Below are 22,694 nucleotides of genomic sequence, written 5' to 3'. Positions count from 1 at the left end.
TTGGGGGGGGGAGGGGATTATTCCTTTTTGGAAAGTTTTGAAATGCTGTATAGAATGATATTTGACAGTAGCTTCTCTAATAGTAAGTGCAGGGGGACTGCACCACACAAAATTTACACAAAAACAAATACTAGGACAGGACATCATACTCAGGAAAACACAAACATACAGACAATTCAAAAAAAGTGAATGGATCCAGGGACTAGCCGTATACGTCCACATAGTTTACGAAAGGTTTAGGTAGTTAGCAATTCGAAAAGATATCCAAATTACCTGGAAGAGTATATCATTTACCAGAAATATTTTTTTTGTTGACAAGTTTTAGCCTTGCTACGATTGCAAGCTGATGAATGGACAATTTATTCTTAAAGATGCATTATAATTTAGATAAAGAGCTGTAATAGTTTGAAAAAAAGATAATGAAAAATGAATAAATTTCGATCAAGATACTTTATTCTGAACAAAATTATGAATGAAGCCAGAAAATTGACGAACATGGGCAGATTTATCTCTTACATACCGTACTCTAATGCAACTTTAAGGGGATTCTATATCTGAAAAATATATTTATCCTAGTCAATAATGTCCACATGCTGTGTGAGGTCCAGGGTTCATGGCTAAGATAGCTCTTGTAGGATTTAGCGTCTAGCCAGTCGGAGGGGACAAAAAATAAAGGTTCATTCATGCACTCTCTGGCATGTGTGTCAAAGAACCCATGACAGTTGGAATTTGATAATGTGGACAAAAATGCTGCTGTTCTGGCAAAATTTCTTTCATAGAATACATTATGGCTGGACAATAGTGTCAATAAAATCAACATATTATGATGTAAATTTTATTGATAGTAATATCCGGACTAGTATCAATATTCCTATAAATCATTTGACAATAGATTATCACCATTTCTCCAATAATATTCTCTTTTATTGTATGTTAATGACACATAGTGTAATTCAGAATGGTGATACATAACGATTCTTTCTACACTCATCATTGCTGTATATAAATAAGCACGTACTGTATGCAGTACACTTGTCTTTATTAGTTTAGTTGATACAGAAAAGTTGGACTTTAAACCATATTTCATTTAATAATTTAAGCTCTATTTCGATATTTTGATAAAGATGCATGGGTTGTTGTTTTTCTTTTTCGGATGCCGTAGACAAGTTATCATATTTTATTATGTTTACGCACACACAGGGGGTCTTTCCTATTCCAGGCAACCGGAGTACCCAGAGTAAACCAACAAGATTGAGAAGGCACCCCTATCTCCAAGCTAGAGCTTGAAGCATGATATAGTTGCTTGTGGACAATCATTTATTTATACTGTGACAATTAAATTGTATCAATAATCTTTTAGGGGCATTTAGTAACTGGATAGAACAATAAACTATGATACATACTTATGGAAGACAGCTACTTATTTACATGAATTTGGGAATCATTTTGAAGAGTGTTCTCTCAGTGTTATCATTCTTCGAAATGTTGCCCAAATAATTAAGTAGCTGCTTTCCATATTATGTATTATTGAATATTGTAGTTCTGTAATAATTATTATAGTATTTAATTCCATCCAGTTAGATTTTTGGTTTATCCTTGGAATGACTGTCTCTTTAAAGGGGCATTAAGTTAGATTAGATAAAGAGCAGACAGTTCTCGCAATAATAGTTAAAAATTGGTAATGGAAATAGAATATGGTGAAAATTTCAGTCAAATTGCTTCACTCTAAACCCAGATATTAGTGATCCAATTTTAGGTTAGCTGATCTGTTGTCATTACTACTATTGGTACGATAATGAACAAAGTCTTGATTATCCATTTTTACGTTAAATCATCCATCACAAAACGTATTCAAATCCACTAAATATCGCAGGCTAACGATAGCATTGAGAGTCGATTATGATCTTGATACGTTACTTAAAGATACATTATGGGAGATTCGATAACGAGTTGGCAGTTCTCACTATAATAGTTCAAAACTAGATAATGTAAAGGCAATTTACTGAAAATTTCATTCAAATTGTTCCACTATGAACCGTGTACTAAGCGATTGAAATTTCCACCTGGCTTGATCATCATTACTAAAGTCAGTACGATAAACAGCATAGTCTCGATTTATTCATTTAATTGTTAAATCGTGAAGGAAAGTTATGCAGTAAATCAGCTCATAATCCACCAAAGATCACAGGCTAACGATGCCATCTAGAGTTGATTATGGTCTGGATAGGTTAATTAATGTCTAATTAATAATTTAGATAACATTTCAGGCCTAAAGAAAGATCTGCAATAGACAGATTTAGCTCTTGCATAATGTATGTTTAATGTCTAATTGATAATTTGGATAACATTTTAGGTCTGAAAAAAGACCTGGAATGGGCAGATTTAGCTCATGCATAATGCATGTTTAAATATATTATAATAATATTATGCTTAACTTTGATATGTGTTGAGTGATACATGTTACTGCCGGTTGTCAATCAAACTACCCATATATTGAAATGAACTTATGTCACCACATTTATGACAAAAAGGATAATAATTAGAGACAATGAATTGCTTATTGCTACATGCACTTGTAGAGAATATTTAATCCATGTAATTTAGCATAATTACATACATGTACAATTAACTAGTTTCAACATGGCATTTAGAAAATGAATTGGAATTACAAGATCACATTTCTATGGAATGCAATTACTGGTTTGTCTAATACACCTTCTGTAGATCTTGTATGTTATTTTTGCACGTCAAGTGTTTGATCCCAGGCTTGTATCTTTTCTCCGACTCCTGTTTCCTTCTAAAAGCCCTGATGTGCAAGTAAATTACTGATAGAAAAGAGTACATGTAAGTGTTGACATTCAATCACATTTTTCTCTCTAATTCTGGTTGTGAGAGACTTAATGGTTGTATGCATAAACCCTTGAAGTTCCTTTGTTGACATAGATAATGGCTAATTATCAAGCTTCTTCTGACATAGATGACATTTGTCTCTATAATGGACACTGCTACTAGTGACAGGAAGCTCTTGTAGGGAATCCAGGCACAGAATCCATACATTTCTACCAAATGAGCCAAAAGGAGAATTCCCTACAACCAAGTCAAAAGGGAAGTACAAGACTTTAGACAGGCATCCCAGGATATACAAACAATCACACAGCGCTCAACAAATCAAAGAAATGGACTGTCATGTTACGTAGCCTATTGTGTTTCAACAAACTAGATAGAAATACTACTTCCAATAGCTAACTTCTGCGATGGCACAATTTACCAATGCGAGTATCAATATTTGCTCCTAATGCATCCAAGCATACAATTTTACTTGAACCAGTAGGCCTACTAACAAATATTTAAACTTTAAGGGGTCACTTCTGTGAGTGGCCGCTGAATACAGATTCTACTGTACTTACATGTAGGAGAGATTTTATTGGACTATCAAAAACCCAAGATTTTGGTCTCGGTACAGCAATGGCTAGAGAGGAATATTTAGAAGAGCCATTGCTTCAGGAATACGCTGAGCACATACACATTAGATGCATTTAGACTGTACAAATTGTCGACATTTTTAGATATGCCTCTCATCAGATGTACCTCTGGTCAGAACAATTTTTCTTTTTTAATATAAAACAAGAATTGTATGTGTAACGCCTAATGTCACATAACTGACAAATATTTAGAATTTTAGAAGGTTGTTTAACCATGCACTTCAAAAATCTGTTGCTTGTTTAAGAAACTGATATCCTGCAGACGGTTCCATTCCAGTTTTATTAGAGATGTGTGTGATCAAGTCTAGATAACATTATATGCACTATAATATATATATACATAACAAAAAACCACATTATATCAATATTACCAAAGACAGAATGGATTTCCAAATATAAGGCACAAAATAGATTGATTACATTTTGAGCCATCAATTCCATTTAATCTTGGAACTTCATTGGCACCAATTATTTTAATACGGTCTTATCATTCAATAGTTGGATATTTGATAAAACAGATCTTTCTGAATGCCGGTAAATAAATTTATTCCATGATTTTATTGTATGTAATTGGTAGAGATTCTACGTCTAGTATTTTAATCATAGTTGCTGGTTATAAATTCTGTATGTGGCTGGAAATATATAAATATCTGATAATGCCTAGATTGTTAAGTGGATAAGAAAATTTCTTGTGCCCTAATGGTGCTACCATGTTCAAAAGCTGATTAAATTCAAACTGTCTTATAGAACAGAAGATTTATTTTCGTAGTTAGTGCCCTGTCTGGGGGCTAATGAAAAGTTCAGCGGAGACGATCCAGGGTGGTTAATTGATGTTTCTGAACCAGCGTTTTGTCTTCAAAATTTTGCCATTGCGTTAATTTTTTGATATATTTACTAAAGATTTTCAAGATTTTTTCAAAGAATATACAACTATTTTTATCATTATGCAATTTTTAAATATATTTGTAAGTCAAGTGTTTTAACACATAAAAGCTATAACTTTTTTATGTATTGTTAAATTCTTTTACATTCTGAGTTTATGGCATGTAATTAATTCAACTGCCAGTTAAAATCTCCAAATGGTTATTTTTACTCACAGTCACTCAAGATTGGCAAATATGAATGAAAAAAGAGCCCTGTTGGGAACTGAACAACAGTGGTCTAAAAGCCCAAGTTCTATTCTAGATTGACTAATCGTCTGTGCACAATTGACTGATACCAAATGGCCTAATCACCAAAAAAAAGGTTTCTATATAATAATGTACATTTGCAGCAATAATTCGAAACACTGAAACTCACCCAGTAATTGTGTATCCATAAAATTGTGCCTTGTGTTACATATTTATTTTTGGAAAATTACACAAACAGCTTAGCCCTTTTTCGAAAAGATATATGGGCTTCTGATATCCAATATTTAAGACAAAATGAAAATTTGAAAACTGGTGCACAATTCGCATGCCAGAATGCTTTTGAGTCTCATTTGTAATGAAGCGACTTGATGAAAGAGGTTAAACATATCCCACAGGAGAATACTACCAGTGTAGACTGGAATAACCAGATGCCAAACACTGTATTTTATTAAATGTTTTAATTTGGACTCTTCGAGTATTTCTCATTTTAAGATTTCTGTGCACATTATTCCTTTAATGTTTGTTTGCGATTGACTGATACCCCCTACTCCTTACTTTTCTGTTAAAGGTTAATACATTCTCATCATTGAACACACTGTCTCTTATTTGATTACAGCAATGGATGGATAATATCTAACACATGAAACCGAATGCCTCTAGCAAACTATAGACGTGACAAATAATGTGTTTATCTTCTCGTTTTCTGAGAACAAATCTTGTCAGATGTAAATAATGATAGGAAATTCTAAATTGAAACATATGTTTAGCCTCTTAATATCCCCAAGAATATTTCCCACAAGGAACATTTGGCCACCCTAATTTCTAATTTAGAAAATTTCCTCCATACCAATGTCTCTTTAAATCACTCTAGTCAATAGATAAGTGGTAGGAAGTTGCCAGTACATGTAGGAATGATGATCAGTCTAGTTTACATAGTAATAATAAATATTTAAAGGGACACGCTATTCATAGGCCTGTGAATACTGGATAATAATGCTGAATTGACAAAAACAAACCAGAAAACGTGCAAAGAATAGGGAAGATTTTATCATTGTTTTTTCTTTATTCCCTACAGGTTTTTTTTTCATATTTTATATTCCAGTTTAGGTGGATAAACAAATAATGGGACCCTAGCCTAAACTGTACATGGGGGCGGGGGGGCGCCCTCAATGTTAAAGTCTGGATTAAGCTATATTAGTTCCAATGTTATTTATTTTCATTAAGTTTATGACAGACTTTGTCATTAAGATCTTTTAACATTACTGAAACATAAACTGGAAGAGATTTACAAGGGAATCTAGTGTGCATTGACGAATATATCCACGATTTAACAATTTAAAAAAAAGCAGACTTAGGTAGCTGAATGGTCAGGTCTGTGGTATGGATCATAATGCCTATGGATGTCATGGGTATGTATGCTGATGTGTTCCTTTTGTTTATTACCAATCAATTAATAATATTATAGTCATGTCCACAATGTGATATGCAAAATTTCCTGTATCCCTTAGCAGGATTGTCCATCAACATTGTTATAACTGATACAAAGAAAGGTCAGTTGTACTGTATAACAAGCTGAGATAAATTCTCTAAATGTTAGAAAGCGTTTCATGTTAAGGTAATACAACATGAAATAACCTTTATGAAGGGAAGGCAGATGATTGTTAAATCAGCTATGGTCCCTCTAATGTTAGTCCTGAAATGACCTAGTTAGTGTACAGTACACATTAAACACCGTTTGGCTCTTCCTATCTCTAAAATTTAAAAATAACCCTGTTCAATTTAGACTAAAAAATTTGATATAATAAACTTGACATATATTAAAGGTGTTCTGTGGCCTTTTTTGTTCTGTGACTTGCACATTTTACATGTATTGATAGCTCCCTTTAAAGTTATCATATGTATGATGGACACTAATATAATTATGAATAATAATGTACATAAGGAGGAAATTTTCTTAACTGGTGTGTCCTTGTGCAAACAAAGTGAATCGGTATAGAATACCACTAACACTTAACTAGATTACTTAACAACAAACTGCGTCTATGTGCTAACCTATTTTTATGTTACATGCGCGTCAGAATTGTTTACTTTCTTTAAAAGTTTAACATTACTAAAATAACAACACATTGAAAGATATTATTAGAAGTGCTTCATGGTTCCTGACTGAGATGGAATCTTGAGTACCGGTGATTAAATTTGTTTTAATGGGTTATTGAAAGACAAGGTACAAGTGGCACATATTCAAATTTGTAGGAAGTAGCTGTCTGTTAGAAACTACATGTATGGTTTATGGAATACTATATATTGAAATAGATTTATGGTTCCTATCCTAAACATGAAAGAATTATTATTGCCAGCTGTTTTAATGAATTATTTGAGGAAACTTCTATATATCTTGTAAGTAAAGGTAAATAGGACGTGAATTATCAATATTCCTTAAGAGTAATGTAATTTTGGGTTGTGGACAATTTTTTGTTCACCAAAATTAACTGTTTATGTGGGAGTATATTGTTGTCACCCTGGCCTGTCCGTCCATCTGTTTATTCACAATTCTTGTAAATTCTCTATTGGTCAGAGTTATTTTAGATTGTTCAACTGGTCATAAGGATGTACCCCATCGAGTTAGTAAAATTCAGAATGCTCCGTCAGTTCTTGACAGCATTATTGGAAGAAAATCTTAAAGCCACCCCTCCAAATTCTGCTGGTTAAGTGTACTCATCACAGCAAGTTAAGCAACCAAAACTACTACTGTACATTCATTGCTTGACAATGCTATTTTCAATTTGAAATCAATGGTTATTGATTTTAATATAAAACATAATGCAATCTATTGATAGTACCAATTACAAGTTTTTATTTTGGGAAGTATTAATACCCGGTACTTTAAAAATTTATTTTTGTGCCAATATTGAATTTATTTCTAGAATAACAAAAAGTTACTGTCTTATATTCATTGAATGATTAGTTATATTACTGTGGGCTAATGAAGAAGGGCATAGGCCTTATAGTGTGCTATAAGGGAAATTATACGTGCATACATGGGACCTCTGTTTTTCCTCCTATCCGAAGAACTATGATTTGTCCATTATCAGGAACCCCTTGGTAAATCACAATGAATTTTATTGACCCACACTGGGAAATGAAATGGGGTTTAATGTCCTACTGTTCTGCTCCTAAACTGGGCTAATGAAGACGGACCCACACTGGGATCGAACATATAGAATCTCCAGGTTATGAGACAAAGTCTGCTTCCACAGTAGTGATATCACAGACACAAATCTTGTTGGTACCATCTTTTTTGTTTTAAACCTAAAAAACTAGGGCCGAACCGATTCACCGGCATGAACGGTTGTGCTGCAATTTTTTCCACAAAATCTATGACTTAAACTCTTATAGTTTTTATAAGAAAATTGATAACTGCGATTTTTTTTTCAATTTGAGTTTTAGATAGTATTTAATGTTTCATGGTTAATATCAATCAGGGTAGAAGCTAATGAGTTAAGTATTTAATCCATTATTGTTTATTTATGTGTCTCTAGTGATAATCCTGTATAGTATATGTTTTGATGTCAACACTTGAGCTTATCCATTTATGCTTAGAATATAAAAAGGCTATAAATGTATAATATCAATAGGCAGTCATCAGGTCACCCGACTTAGTAGCAGCTGCGTCAGTCATCCACTATTATGGAAGTTAGTGTACATTGATGTATTGAATTATTATCATTTGTAAGATATAAGTTCCAGTAATTAAAAGATTGAAGAACCATTCCAGACTTATTGAAGAACCTAGCTGTTGTAATATTTCATACTATATCGCGATATTATTTTATTAATTAGGCGTTAGGACATATAGAAATTACCTATCATTGTTGGTGATGCCACAATCTTCTCCTCTGCTTCCGCTCGAAACATCGGAGCTATATTTGACAGCCACATGTCTATGGAATCACAAATTAAACACATATGTAAAATAGGACATTATCACCTCCGCAACATAAGTAAAATTAGAAACTATCTGCCTGATGATACAATCAAGACCTTGGTTCAAGCCCTTGTCACTGCTAGACTCGACACTTTCAACTCTCTACTTAATGGTGTTCCTCAGAAACTTCTTAATCAACTTCAGTCGCTACAAAACTCTGCTGCTAGACTCATTACCCGTGCACCTCGCTACTGTCATTTTACTGAAATACTAGTAAAAATCCATTGGTTACCGGTGCCCTATCGAATTGACTTTAAAATTTTACTTTTAAATGCATAAACAACATAGCACCAAAATACTTATCCGATCTCCTCCAATTTTATAAACCTATAATACAGCTCCATTCCAGCTCAGACATGTTCATATTAATTGAACGTAATGCCAAACAAGTTTCCTACGGAGAAAGGGCCTTTTCATTTAAAGCACCTAAACTATGGAACAAGGTGCCCCATCAATTAAGATGTTGTAATTCTTTAACTGTTTTTAAATCAAAACTCAAAACGCATCTTTTTAAAATTGCCTTTTATAACACTTCTTAACTTTCCTTTTAAATGCTTAATGATTTGATTTTTAACATTTAAACCTCTTTTAAGTGTTATACAATTTTTTAATTTTATTTATTTATTTATTTTTAATCTATTTAAATATTTTATTGTAAAGCACATCTGGGCACTTATGTGAAAGATGGGCTATAAAAAGTACCATAATAATAATAATAATTTCATTGTAAAGAAAAATCCGAGTAGAATAATAATATGTCTAGGCCATCCAGGACTTAATTCATATTATTACAAAAACTGACCTACTAATCTTGTGGAAAATACAACCCACAAACTTGATAAAACAATATTTTCCATTGGACAAAATACCAGAAGCCATCAAAATTACACCAATTTAATTGCCTTTGACACTCATTTCTTCTTTGCGATGCCAGTTGCCCTTACAAAAAGTGTTAAAATTTAACTTTCGGGGGTATTTTTCTTTTGACAATTATTATGTCAATGTCCAGTAGTAATTACACTGTGTGAAGTTGAGATCGAAAAACTACCTGCATCTTACCGATAAAAAGTGTGGGACCATTTCGGTTTTTCTGTTACCTACGTAAACGGCAACAGGAAAGTCAATAATGAAATTTCAGTCTGCAAAATATGTCATACCCAATTACACTATACAGGATTGTATTCATATATGTGTGTGTACCTGACTTTTGTTTGACTTGACTTAATTGTCTGTGTGACTGTATGATTGAATACATAATTTTGTGTCCGAGATTGTACATTTTTATTCAATTTGAGTAAAAAAAGGTGCCAAAAATATTGGTTAAATATTAATGTTATTTTATCTATATAACTTTGAATCAATTTCACGGTAAAAGCGTGCATGGAACTGCACCTTCCTCGTCTAGAAACCTTCAAACAAATGATAAACTTTTTCTAACGATTCCTAATTACAACTTGAAATTTTTTTGGGGAGCGATTTTTTAAATACACTGCAGCAGTATACTGGAACAATCTTCCTATCCACCTAAAAAAATGCCCATCCTTATGGACATTCAAAACCTTACTGAAGACATATTTATTTAAACATTATGTTTAGTGGTGCTTTGGTATTAAACTTTTATTGTACAGAACTGAATCACAAGCGCTATGAGCATACTCTGTGTGGACTAGTGCTATATCAATGAGATTATTATTATTATTATTATCGTTGGGCTAGGACATGATACTGTATCGCATCGTATCGTGGCACAACATAGCGTTTCAACCCTACTAAAAACAACACCCTTATCCATAGGTTGCTTAGATGTTACTGAACAAATGTTACCTTTGATCTTGTGTATGCTTCGTACCCAGTGACATCCATACTTATCAAATGGACTTGTAGTACACAGACTGCATATGAGGTTGTTGATGTTATTGTATTCATTAAAAGCTTATTATCATCAATTATCTGGTTCCTGCTCTTTAGAAAAATATGTTTCTTTCACTATAATTAAAGGAGCTAAGTCTCTAACTCAATATCATCCAAAGTCATCGACATTGAAAACTTGAATTATTTGTCAATTTAGATCAACATTGATGTTGTGATCTTACCGGTTTTCTGATATCCAATATTTAAAACAAAATAAACATTTTACCATTGGTACACGAATCGTGTACCCTAATGCATTTCAGCGCCATTTGTAACAGGGGACTCAAAGAACAAGGATAAACATATTCCACAAGTCATGTCAAACAATGATGCCATATTCTTATCTGGAGAGCATGCGCAGTAAATACTATCCGTGTAGACTGGAATAACCTGTCGCTAGAGATTGGCATTCGATTTAGACTTATGGCATATTTTACTGAACATAACTGATTAGAAATTATAGCAAAAACAGAAACGATTGAATGTAAATCAGTTTATATACATTCATATTACATTATTATATGCGTTGCAACCCTTTTGTTTCAATTTCCAGGTCCCAAATATTAGCGATTTAGCTCCTTTAAACTAAAAGTATGATAATGAATGATACAGAACTCAACCATTCACCATCTTGCAAGTGTTCCACATAATGGCAGCTATATTCCAATTTGCACCTTCTAAATTTAGCCTCTCTTGAAGCATTTCGTAACATCTAATGTTTTTGGCAACAAATACATTTTTCAGGATAATTTACAATTGCTGGTTAAGTATTTAGTTTCAAGAAATATATCATAAACCTCAAAGGAATTGACAAGTACCCTTTAAAGACATAATTAGCTTTCTCCTGAAACAAAACTTCAGTCATCATGTTTATAAGATTGTTTTGTTTTGCTTGAATTTCAAATCCCTCCATGGATATTAAATTGCTTTGCCATTTTGATGACGCCCTGGTTATTTAATAATCGATGACGATAAAGGATAAAATAATATGGCGTAGGCTGTTCTGATGTGTTATTGAATGAAGGGGAACATAAATAATATAAATAACTTGGGAATTTCTAGTTACCATCTTTACAACCATCTACTCTATTGTTGTTTGTGTAACTGTAGCAAGTATAGTTAATTGATAAGTAGCCTAATATAGCTCTCTGATGACTTTCATATGTAACATAATTCTTGTTGACAATGAACCATATTATTTGAGCCTCTTTTGTGTGACATGATAAATAATGGTTCTCCTATGATTTCTGTATGTAACAGGATTATTAATGGTGATCGAATCTGTGATTTTGTGAAGCATGATGAATAATAGACAAGATTCTCCTCAAGTAGATTAAAACACTGTTGCCATTTAAGAGATTTGTAACCAGCTTGGTTATTATTGATGTTGACAGTTCATATCATACTGGTTTCTTCTTATTCATAAATTATAAACACTTGATTCAGCTAATTGTAGAAGGTTATGTAGATACATGTACAGTAAATAACAATCATAACAGACAATATCCAGAACTGTATAGATACTACAGAATTATGATAACTAAAGAAGTATAAAATTGGCATAAGTTATATAAGTGTAAACCTGTTATCTGCATCTCCTACCTAACTTGTTTCCTTCATGGGGCCAGATACATACATTACAATTAATACAAACACAACAATTGAGACATAGATTAAAATATTTAAAGAATGCAAAAAAGATTATAAACATAGAAAATAAGCTTATAATATTACAATTAACATACATATAATTATGTTATTTTTATTAGACTACTTATAATGAGGACTATATCCTAAGATTTCATATCAATATAAAGGTAACCCATAATTAATTAGACCATAGAAAAGTAATTTGAGGTCTTGACAGACCATGGTGACATGGTTCCCCCGGAAAAATTGGGTTCCTTGTCATCTTGATTTGGGATACTGCCATTTTCATGTACATGATTAAGGTCATACAGCCAACATAACATGTTCTACATGTATATAAATATAAGAAAATATGCATTTTACAATAAATTATAATAATATTTTCAACTAAAATAAGTTAACTATATAATTCATCAAACCCTTCAACATTTGCACTGTCATGAATATTATTAAAGCCATACTGCCAACGTCACACGACCAATATATAAGTAATAAATAAATCAAAGTAATATTGAAATACCATCCAGTATGTAACAAATGCTATATAATGCCAATGTTACATCATCAATCATAAGGAATATATATAAAATAAAACATAGTATTACAATGAAATTAGTATGGTAGCCAAATAATTAATTTAACCAATCATGATTTGAACTTAATCGTGTAGGTAATTAAGGCCATACTGCCAATCCTACATATTTAGATGGAGAATTAATTAACTCACTAAAATAAAATTTGTAACCAAAATGATGTAATAAGTAGAGGGTTAATAAAAAGTGTGATCAAATAAAATATTCAATGATAATGAAAGGATTTACTTGCACCTCTTTTTTTTTATGAAACCTTTTTGTGTTTTCATGGCATGGAATTATTTTACCAGATCTTGGGGCAATAAATCGCAAATAATCCATTGTGGCCCTTTAACATTCTTTAATCTAGTTTTATACCAAAACTGCCCACGATATTTAGAAGATTGTAAAATTTTAACAATTTGATCTTCCTCAAATTTGGTCAGTGTTTAGGTCATTGTCATGTCTTTATCAGGTGTATTAGGAATATTAGTATCGCCTTGTGTATTAGACTCCTTGGAGTTATTTGGGTTCTGAGTATCAGTTGTGTTAGGCAGATTCTATTCGTTATTAGCTGGGTGTGCATCTGTAGTTTAAGAAATATCTGAATTGATTTCCTCAGGATTGAAAATTTCATCATTTTCAAATAAATAGGGTTTGTTGGCCTTTTACAAGGATCAGTGTAAGGATGTAAAGGGTCGGTTTGACTTTGCAAGTTGGTGATCTGCATTGCGACGAAGTTTATAAGTGTTATTGCCTAGCTCAATGCAGATATAACAATGATTTGTCGTATAAGAGGGTATGACAAGAATTTATTGTAAGAGTATAGAATTTAATAAACAATGTGAATACTATTTCTATATACAATTGTAGAATAAATTAGATAGAGATTGAACTTGTTACTGGTGTGTGTGAGTTAGTTTTATTTAACGTCCGCTTCCACCGAGGTGATATCGCAGACAATTGTTACTGGTATTTCCTATTGACTATATCTTAATCCTATCCTACTATTGTAGTGGTTAATATTGAACTTGATGGCCTTACCGATATACAAAGTGTGGACATTAAAGTAGGATAAATTCTAATCAGATCCTTTCATTATGAGCCTGAGGAAGAAATACATTAAACTTAACTGTATATATAATGGAATGTTTATAATTATGATACTTCGATGATCGTAACTAGTCATGCAGTTACAAACGGAATGGAATGTGTTTTAGACTATTGTTGTCCCATTTGAATAACTAGACACACTTTTCTTGCATTCATCGCAGCCACCACTACTGGCAAATGTGAACCTGGCTTGAAAAACCTCTAAAGTCTAGGGAGCAATCTGATTGATTGTTAATCTCATGTTCAAACCACAAAACTGGATACGAGATCAGCAATTTCACCAGTTTGATCCTGATAGCCCCTTTCAATGGAAAACAAAACAACAAGGTCCTGTATAAAAAGCATTGTGTTGAAATATGTTAAATTCTTAAAAATTGCCATAATGGCTAGAGTTGATCGATGATAATTTATTTATTAAATGAGCTTAATAATCTCTTATGATAATCTACATACACTTACGGGACCGCGGATAGCCGACTAGTACCTATAATGCTACTAAGAAATGAAATGGGTTTAACATCCTACTGGTCTGCTCCGAACTGGGCTAATGAAGACGGGCATACACCATACAGTGTGCTATGAGGGAAATCGTGCTCGAACTGCGGCACTACGGTCTACTCTTATATCGAATTTCAACTGTTAAGGGATCTTTTACGTGCACGCCAATGTGTACACAGGACCTTGGTTTTTCGTCCCATCCAAACAACCAGACAGCTGTCATTGTCAGACTCTCTGTCCTGCATCATTGACAAGGGGGAACCACGGCAGAAAATCTGGATGAACTTTCTTGGCCAATGCAGGGATCAAACACCAGACCTCCAGGCTAGCGAGCCAGCGTCTTACCCACTTAGCTACCGTGACCCCTAATGCGACTAAGGCAAATAAACCTAAAAGAATAACGTATCAAGTAAAATCAGATATTCAATATAATCAGTAATTTACAATATAAGAAATAAAAAAATGGTAAAGAAAACAATAGATTAATCATATGATTCGCATGTTCACGAGACAGGACATATTGGCATTTACTTCCCATCTATAAAAGTTATAAACAATAAGCAATTATATTCATCATTAGCTAGTCACCTTTTAATAGTACTCACATAATTAATGTTTTGAAGGAATATAATAGTTGTTGTCCAGAGAGTTTAAATGAATTGAGTTTGAAGGCTTTCACTTTTAAAATTAATAATGTATTATCTGAAATATTCTAGATTTTAATTATAACATATCATAACACATAACCACTATAGAGAGAGAAATGGGGTTTTAACGTCCACTCAACACAAACTAGGTCATTTAGGGACTAACATATGGTTTCATTTTATTTCAATAATTTGCTTGCACATAGGGGTCTCAAGCAATGGGAGGAAAATGAAGAACCCAGAGAAAACCCACTAGGTTGAGGCGACCCTACCTCTAGTCACGTACACGTATAACCAGGGAATCGAAACCACGCCAGTTGACCCAATGTCAGACCTTATGATGCAGCATGTATGCACTAACCATTCGGCCATCCAACCCCCCTATAACCACTATACTGTTTTCCCTGAGGCATCATATATTCCGGTAAATTTTCAGACTGTAATTGAGAGAACACATCTTAGTGGACAAAAATATGATTTACAATCAGGTGTGAATATGTCAGATCAATTGTTCTTGTTTTCTCTGAAATTATCCATGTTTGATTTATTTATCAATTCATTATGATTTATTTAAAGCTGCTAAAAGTCTAATCTAAAAATCCTGTCTCTGTAAATATAGACGCCATGATAATGATTATGATATTTCTATAGTGCACAGTTAGCCATTAATTGAATAACATGATATATTGATGTGGTAAAGTAATCAATATTTATCACGAAATAAGATGAGACTGATGGTAAACTTAGCCATCTGTTTACCAATATTGGTTACAGAGTGTGATAGTAACAATGTGATTAACACAAAATTCATATTTTGATTCCCTTTTTATAATAGCTCATATTTCATTTTAATAGTAATCGTGAGAGTACGATCTGAAAGAATTGGAAATATGATATAAGAGATTAGTCAATGATATTGACTGTTTAATCTAGCTATAGGTGATATGTGCACTGATTTATGGGAGGCATATACATGTGTAGAGAATAAAGTAGAGTTTAGAATATAAGAAAAGTTAAATATAAATATAGTTGATGTCATTCAGTCAAAGTTCAACTATATGATCATTGATGTAACCTTTGTGCCAAACCGGTTTCGATCTGAAATTTGACAAGGAGTAAGCTTGCCTGCCTAACCTTGTATGTCTTCCTGATTTCTTCCGGCAGCTTAAGGCCGGAGTGCACAAGCCAATTATTGAAATAAAAATATATGCATGTTTAGTGGATAGTCCCAAATGACATAGTTTTGGGTTGAATGAAAGCTAAACTTATTTTCTCCTCCTTCTTCATACCCTGGCATTGTTTGCTGTGGACATATTTCATCGCTGACATTCCGATATAATTTTCAAGAACCTTACTCAGTAATTAAACCAGAAATGACTAACCCTATTTTAGAAATGTAACCATAAACATGAATATGTTTTTCTTGGCCTTATCAGAAGCAGTACTTTATCTTTATATTCAGTAATTCCCTTGTGTGTAGGGATCTTTGGCAGACCTTGTGAGCCAACAACCCACACACGTTGACTATTCGGCCACCTACCCCCCCCCCATTACTTAATGAGAGCTAGGGTAGCATATGCATGCTTAAATAGTTATTGCAAGCACTAAGTATGGACATTTTTGGACCAGGAGCAGATCCCCAACTAATTAAAATAATCATTTATTTGCTTTACCACTTCAAGTACAGTCAACATGAATCATGGTTTTACTTGTTCCTCGGACAATTGAGCGCTGATTTTATACTATTCAAAAAAAGTAGGGGATATTTGATTTTAAGTGTTATTAAAGTCACCTAATGAAACTGACGAAGAAACAAATGACAAAATGAAATGAAGTTCACATTCATCGATTTATTCCAAATGATCGTTAGACTAAGTAAGGCACAGACTGACCATTATAAGGGTAAAATGATACCCGGGGTCAAACAGCAAAGTTACCACAGCATCACAACCAAGTCAGTAACGGGTAAATCCTCCTCTGTTTGCCAAACAAGCATTGATCCGACGTGGCATACTCCTAATGAGACGTCTAAGGTCATTTTGGTCCAGATTGTCCCATTCCTGTTGCAACGCAGCAGCAAGTTCTTGGACATTGGCAGGACGTTGTTGACGTTGACGTAACCTCTGTCCAAGCATGTCCCAGACATGCTCGATGGGGGAGAGGTCGGGACTCAGTGCTGGCCAAGGTAATGTGGTGATGTTCTGTTGTTGGAGGTAACCTGTAACGATCCTGGCCCTGTGGCATCTTGCGTTGTCATCCTGGAAGATGAAACGGCGGCCATGACGTCGTGCGAACGGCACAACATGGACTGCCAAGATGTTGTCCCGGTAGTACTGGCCTGTAACACGCCCTGCAACAACATGTAAAGCCGTTCTTCCAGCAACAGTGATGCCTCCCCACACCATAACAGAACCACCCCCAAATCGATCATGTCTGATGACGTTAACGTCTTGGAAGCGCTCGTTTCGACGACGCCACACCCTCCTACGTCTGTCCAAAAAATCAACAGTGAACCTTGACTCATCTGAAAACATCACATTGCTCCAGCGTCGATTATCCCAGTGTTGACGATCCCTACACCAACGACGTCTTGCCTGAATGTGATGATCTCTCAAACAAGGGATCACGCGAGGACGTCGGGCGCGAAGGTGACCCCTATGCAGTCGATTCCGAATCGTCTGGCCACTCACTCTCACACCAGTGTCTGTTTGAAGACGAGCGCTGATCTGATTTGCTGTGATGACACGATTTCTCAAGGCCAAGGTACGGATAAATCGATCCTGGGCTTGAGTTGTCGCCCTTGGTCGACCTGAGCGTGGTCTGTCCTGTACAGATTGTGTATCACGGTATCTGGACCATAGCCTGCTTATGACAGACTGAGAAACATTCATCGTCCGCGCCACAACCGCCTGTGTTGTGCCGATCTGTAGCATGCCAAGGGCACGTAACCTTTCATTTTGGGTAAGCCGACGCAAATCAAAATTTGTTTTCTGGTCACTAAAACAATTAAACTGACGTTTTCACCCTGGAATTCAATGCCACAATGACTGTAACATTCAAAGTCAGAGTCGTGCAAATCTTGGGTTGGACCCCCATGATGATCCCAAGCATTACCTGCATTCCATGCGGTAGCTATTGGTGCGTTTGGGCGTCACATGTAACTGGAAATGTTTCTTCTTTTAGGTTCTATAGTGACTTTTTTCGTAGTCATTTGCATATTTTAGTATTATGCCCCCAAAATCAAATATCCCCTACTTTTTTTGAATAGTATATATGCCTTCACAATTCCAAGATGGCAGCGATGACATCATGCTCTCCTCCTGTCCATTGTATAGTCCTGTCCATTGTATGTCATGGTTTAATTATTTTTTAACTTCATTACTGTATAAACTCTGGTGATTATTAAATGGTTATTGAAGTTCTCTGGTGATTATTAAATGGTTATTAAAGTTCTCTGATTACATAGGGAAGTAAATTTGAGAACTTAAGCCCAGGACAGTTACAGTACAATAACCTCAAGATTTATGTTTTGGGAAGCTGTCCCACTCCGGGCTCTCACTTTTTTGCCCATCGATCATATTTATGTAGTTTACGGTTATGACGATGACAATCTTAATAAAAATATTATTTGATTCTTGAACTCAAACTTGTTTTTCTAGAAATATTGATATATATGTACTGGTATTTATTTTATGACTTAATGCGAAAAGGGCCTGGATTTTTTAAACTATTGATAGATTTTGTTATGTACTTAATGATGTCTAAATAGCGCGAAATATACTGGGTTTCTTAGCCGATCAAGATCAAACCGCTACTGGCAAAAATGGGCGAATTGCTGGTTCCAATACAACTACCATATAGACTTGGCAGACTTAAATTACTTATATTGTTACTAGTAATTAGATGTCGAAACATCAAGGCATTCGTTACTAATGTGTGACTTTGATATTTAACCTTCGACTATCTCTTTAGCAAATAATTTGTAAATAGCCCTTATAATGACATGAATTAATGGAAAAACAGTCTAGATAAACACTTGATTGACTTGTCCGGGGTGTCCGTTATTTAATTAGAGGTCTCACGATCACATTAGGAAGGTCTGTGATAAATCGCCACTTTTTAACAAATATATTTATTCTGTGATGATGTGATCAGGAAGGCGACCTAGGGTTAACCTTTTGGTTTACAATGTAAAGGAAACCATTTTGATCTTTGATGAACCAATAAGAAAAGTCAGTAATTATATTAAGGCGTAATAATTACTTTTAGATATGCAGTGACTACTAACAGCTCTGTATAATGACCCCATAAGTGCTATTAAGGTCTTTTACACTCTGGGATTTCCTTTTCAGAAATTTTACACAATTGTGTGCTGATCTGAACATTCATGACACGTCTTTTCCTTGTCAAACATAACTAAGATTTATAGTTGTGAAATTCAGTGATTTCTTCTTCATGAGGGAACTGGTTGACTAGACTGGTATGATAAGTGCTCATTTCTTTGGTTACAACAATTAGAATTTGACAGATCGAGTCATCTGTACAGGCTATAATGCTTACAGGTGTAATGAATGGACTCAACAGTTAAAGATACATTTCCGCATACAAACTGAGTGATTTGATGATATTGAAACTAATTAATTTATCATAATTTTGCTTCAAATCGTTCTCAAAACATTGTAATTGTCAGGGAATACCCCTGCTATAAAAAATTGATCAAAAGAGGTCATGTTTGTGTCACGTGAAGTACCTCTTGGTACTTAGCAGCAGGTGCGAAGCCGAAGGACAATGTCTTTAATCGCTGACTTACAAATATCGATCGAAGCCCAATAAATTCTTGGATTATCCACTACCCAAGTTTTTTTCTGTGGTTTTTAATTCATAAACTGTTGCACCATCAAGTTTATCAACATATACATCAAGCACTCACTAACGCTGGGAGATTAGGAGATCTTCGCGTGCTACCTTTGACGTTACTCGAGCAGACATCACTAATTGTCAGGTTGCCGGTTAGGGAAATCCTTACATTTTTGCCCTGTATTTGCACTCCATGGGTGTTTTTCATGGAATCCAGTATTTTTTTTAGTAATATTGGATGATTCTACTTTCCACATATGCCAAAATTCCCATACTTTTATTGGAAATAAACGCCCGATAAATACTTTTCTGGGAAAGTATCTTTAATGTTATTATCAGAGAATCATCTATCTCTATTACTTACTGACTATTGGGGTGTTAGAAACATTTTTCTCTAGATTTTAACTTTAGCATATTATTTGGTATACTTGGCGAGCAATTGTCAATAATTCATTGAATATTTTTTCTTAGTAAAATGTGTGGTGTTGTATACTCATGTGTGACTTTATTGAAGACCCAAACGTGCCAAAAGGTGGTTCAATATAGAGTTTCAGACCATACACAAATAAAAGTATTTAGAAACATTTTATTCCTAAACTTTTCAAAATTGGTCAATTCTGATTTAAGTTATGACCTCGGGGCCCTCCAGGTTCCTCCCTCTGCTAAAGACCCTTACATATACATGCACACAAATTATGGAAATAAAATTGAACCATTAAACTCCATTTCTCTTTCTGTCAGCAGAACAAGCTTGTCCCACCATAACAGTTGATTTCCCGTGGCTGTCATTCTCAAAGTTATTTTGTCATCCAAATACTATAAAAGAGATTCAAATAGTTGCATCGGGCCAGATTAAAATTTTTAAAAAAAACTTTTATCACTTTTATTCACAAAATTATATAAGAGTTTGAGAGAATTGGCATTTAATGTCGCTTGACTTGAATCTTAACAAGAACTATTGACCTGTATCAAACCTAAGCTTTATATTCATCCCAGTGTTGGCGAGAAAGTTCCTCAGTATTTCCAGCCTTGTTTTCTTGTGTCATTAATGGTGTAAGACTGAGCTGGTCGTTAACAAGGGAATGAAAACCATATATTCCGGGAAGGATGTTGGAAATTTAAATAAGAGTATATGTGGACGCTGTTGACTTGGCATTTCAATATATCTCTCATAGACCATTTTATTTGAGATCTTAAAGTATGTATGGTATTAATAGTAAATATTGTTCGGAGCGTGTGTATAATTTACACTGTACTTCATCCTTATGGATTTTTTTATTGCTTTTTTTATCAGCTTCTATGTGTTTTATCGATTCTGATTTGCAGACTGAAAAAGAAAATGAAATAAATTAAATTAGATTAGAATGTAATAGAGATGCATCATGTTTAATTTCATAAGAGATTCTATGTTCTTAATGAACTTATATTATTCAGGGGTGGTCTAAAGGTGAATTAAGTCATTTGTGTGCTAGACCGTACGTTCTTTACTTAAATTTCAATTTTGATTGGATAGGAGTGGTAAAATAGCTCAGTGTGCACAAAATAGATTTGTGGGAGATTGTAAACCAAAAGGAATTAACTGGTTCTTTGTCAAAATGCTTCCTGGATCTGTCGATGTACCTAATATTTATCCATTATCATGAAGAAGCAATTATCATTACTAACGACTTCTTGCGTTGTCACTGCTCAGCTTAATAAGTTTAGTGAGGAAATAGATATTTGGCAGACATTCAGATTATGTTGGCAATCAAATATGGATTTTCCTCTGTGGAATCAATACAAACACTAATTTAAACATTCTAACAGTTACATGTACCAGTATTGCACATGGAGGCCCAGGGGGAGTGAACCAAAGCTTCATTTCAAATTTTTCCAGTAGGTCAATTTGTTTGTTGTAAATACTGGATTAGCAAGATTTCTTTTCAAATGAAAATGACATTTTTTAGCATTACAGGCTGGTTTTCTAGATTTTATATGTATTTTTAAATGGTTTTATACTGTTTATTCCGACCTATAAATTTAACTGTGAGTTTAAAGGATAAATTTTTTGAAATTGTAATGTTGTGGCATGTAATTTGACTGAAACTTCTCCAGTTGGTCAATATCTTTACCAGTCAATGAAGATTGGCAAATATGTTGAAACGAAAGCCCTGGATTGAACTCAATGATAAAATTGCGCTTTAATTATCCTGACTGTTTTTCTCCACCTGTGAGTTTTCAGAAACAATATTAAATTGATTGGTACTGATAGGTGAGTTGAATGTAGGTAGATATGTTTGTTTGATGTTTCTTATGTTAAGGTCAGATTGATGAAGGTGGTATGTAGGTATGATATATGATTGTAATTAGGCTACCTGTTGGTTTTCTGGTTTTTGTTCCAAGACATGACAAGTACTTTAACAGATGTTGAGTGCTAGTGTAGTTACCAGACATGGCTTTAACTTCTGAAGTTGTTGGGAACCATGTCACTGCTGTAAATACATTCATGTAGAGTTCTGTACAGGTATGCATCCACAACACATGATACTGCTTCAAAATTTAGTTTAAAAATTCAGTACCTAGTTTGACTTGGTTCCTTGAATTTGTATCTATTTGATTTCATATTTCCCTATTGTATACATGGTATACATGTACCTATTTTATTACAGCCAACAATTTATTTATGCTTTTTTTTTCTTCAATTTTCTGTTAGAAGTGTTCAATAATCTCACTGTTTAATTATTAGTATAAAACTTCGATTGGGTAATATTTCTGTTATTTATTTATATATTCTTTTTTTTCACTTACTGTTAGGGCTTCTGACTTCCATGCATTGTATCATATATTATTATTCAGGTCTACCAAAAATT

At 33.9% G+C, this 22,694-nt stretch overlaps 1 protein-coding gene across 5 annotated transcripts in view; it reads left to right on the top strand.

Annotated features, from left to right (window-relative positions):
• Positions 1–22,694, top strand: part of LOC126831977 (octopamine receptor 1) — a 76,204-nt gene that overhangs the window by 4,369 nt on the left and 49,141 nt on the right. For 4 of the 5 annotated variants that reach the window (XR_008789231.1, XM_050562648.2, XM_056103184.1 and 1 more), the window contains exon 1: positions 6,654–7,009. The exons of the other annotated variant lie outside the window; for it this stretch is intronic. The gene's annotated coding sequence lies outside the window, so the exon portion shown is untranslated. Of the gene's footprint in view, positions 1–6,653; positions 7,010–22,694 lie in introns of those variants that run through there. 5 annotated transcript variants of the gene reach the window in all.

The sequence above is a fragment of the Patella vulgata genome, chromosome 9 (genome assembly GCF_932274485.2).
Source record: "Patella vulgata chromosome 9, xgPatVulg1.2, whole genome shotgun sequence".
NCBI classification, from domain to species: Eukaryota; Metazoa; Mollusca; class Gastropoda; family Patellidae; genus Patella; species Patella vulgata.
Note: the sequence above shows the minus strand (reverse complement) of the source record. Positions and strands in the feature narration are given on the sequence as shown.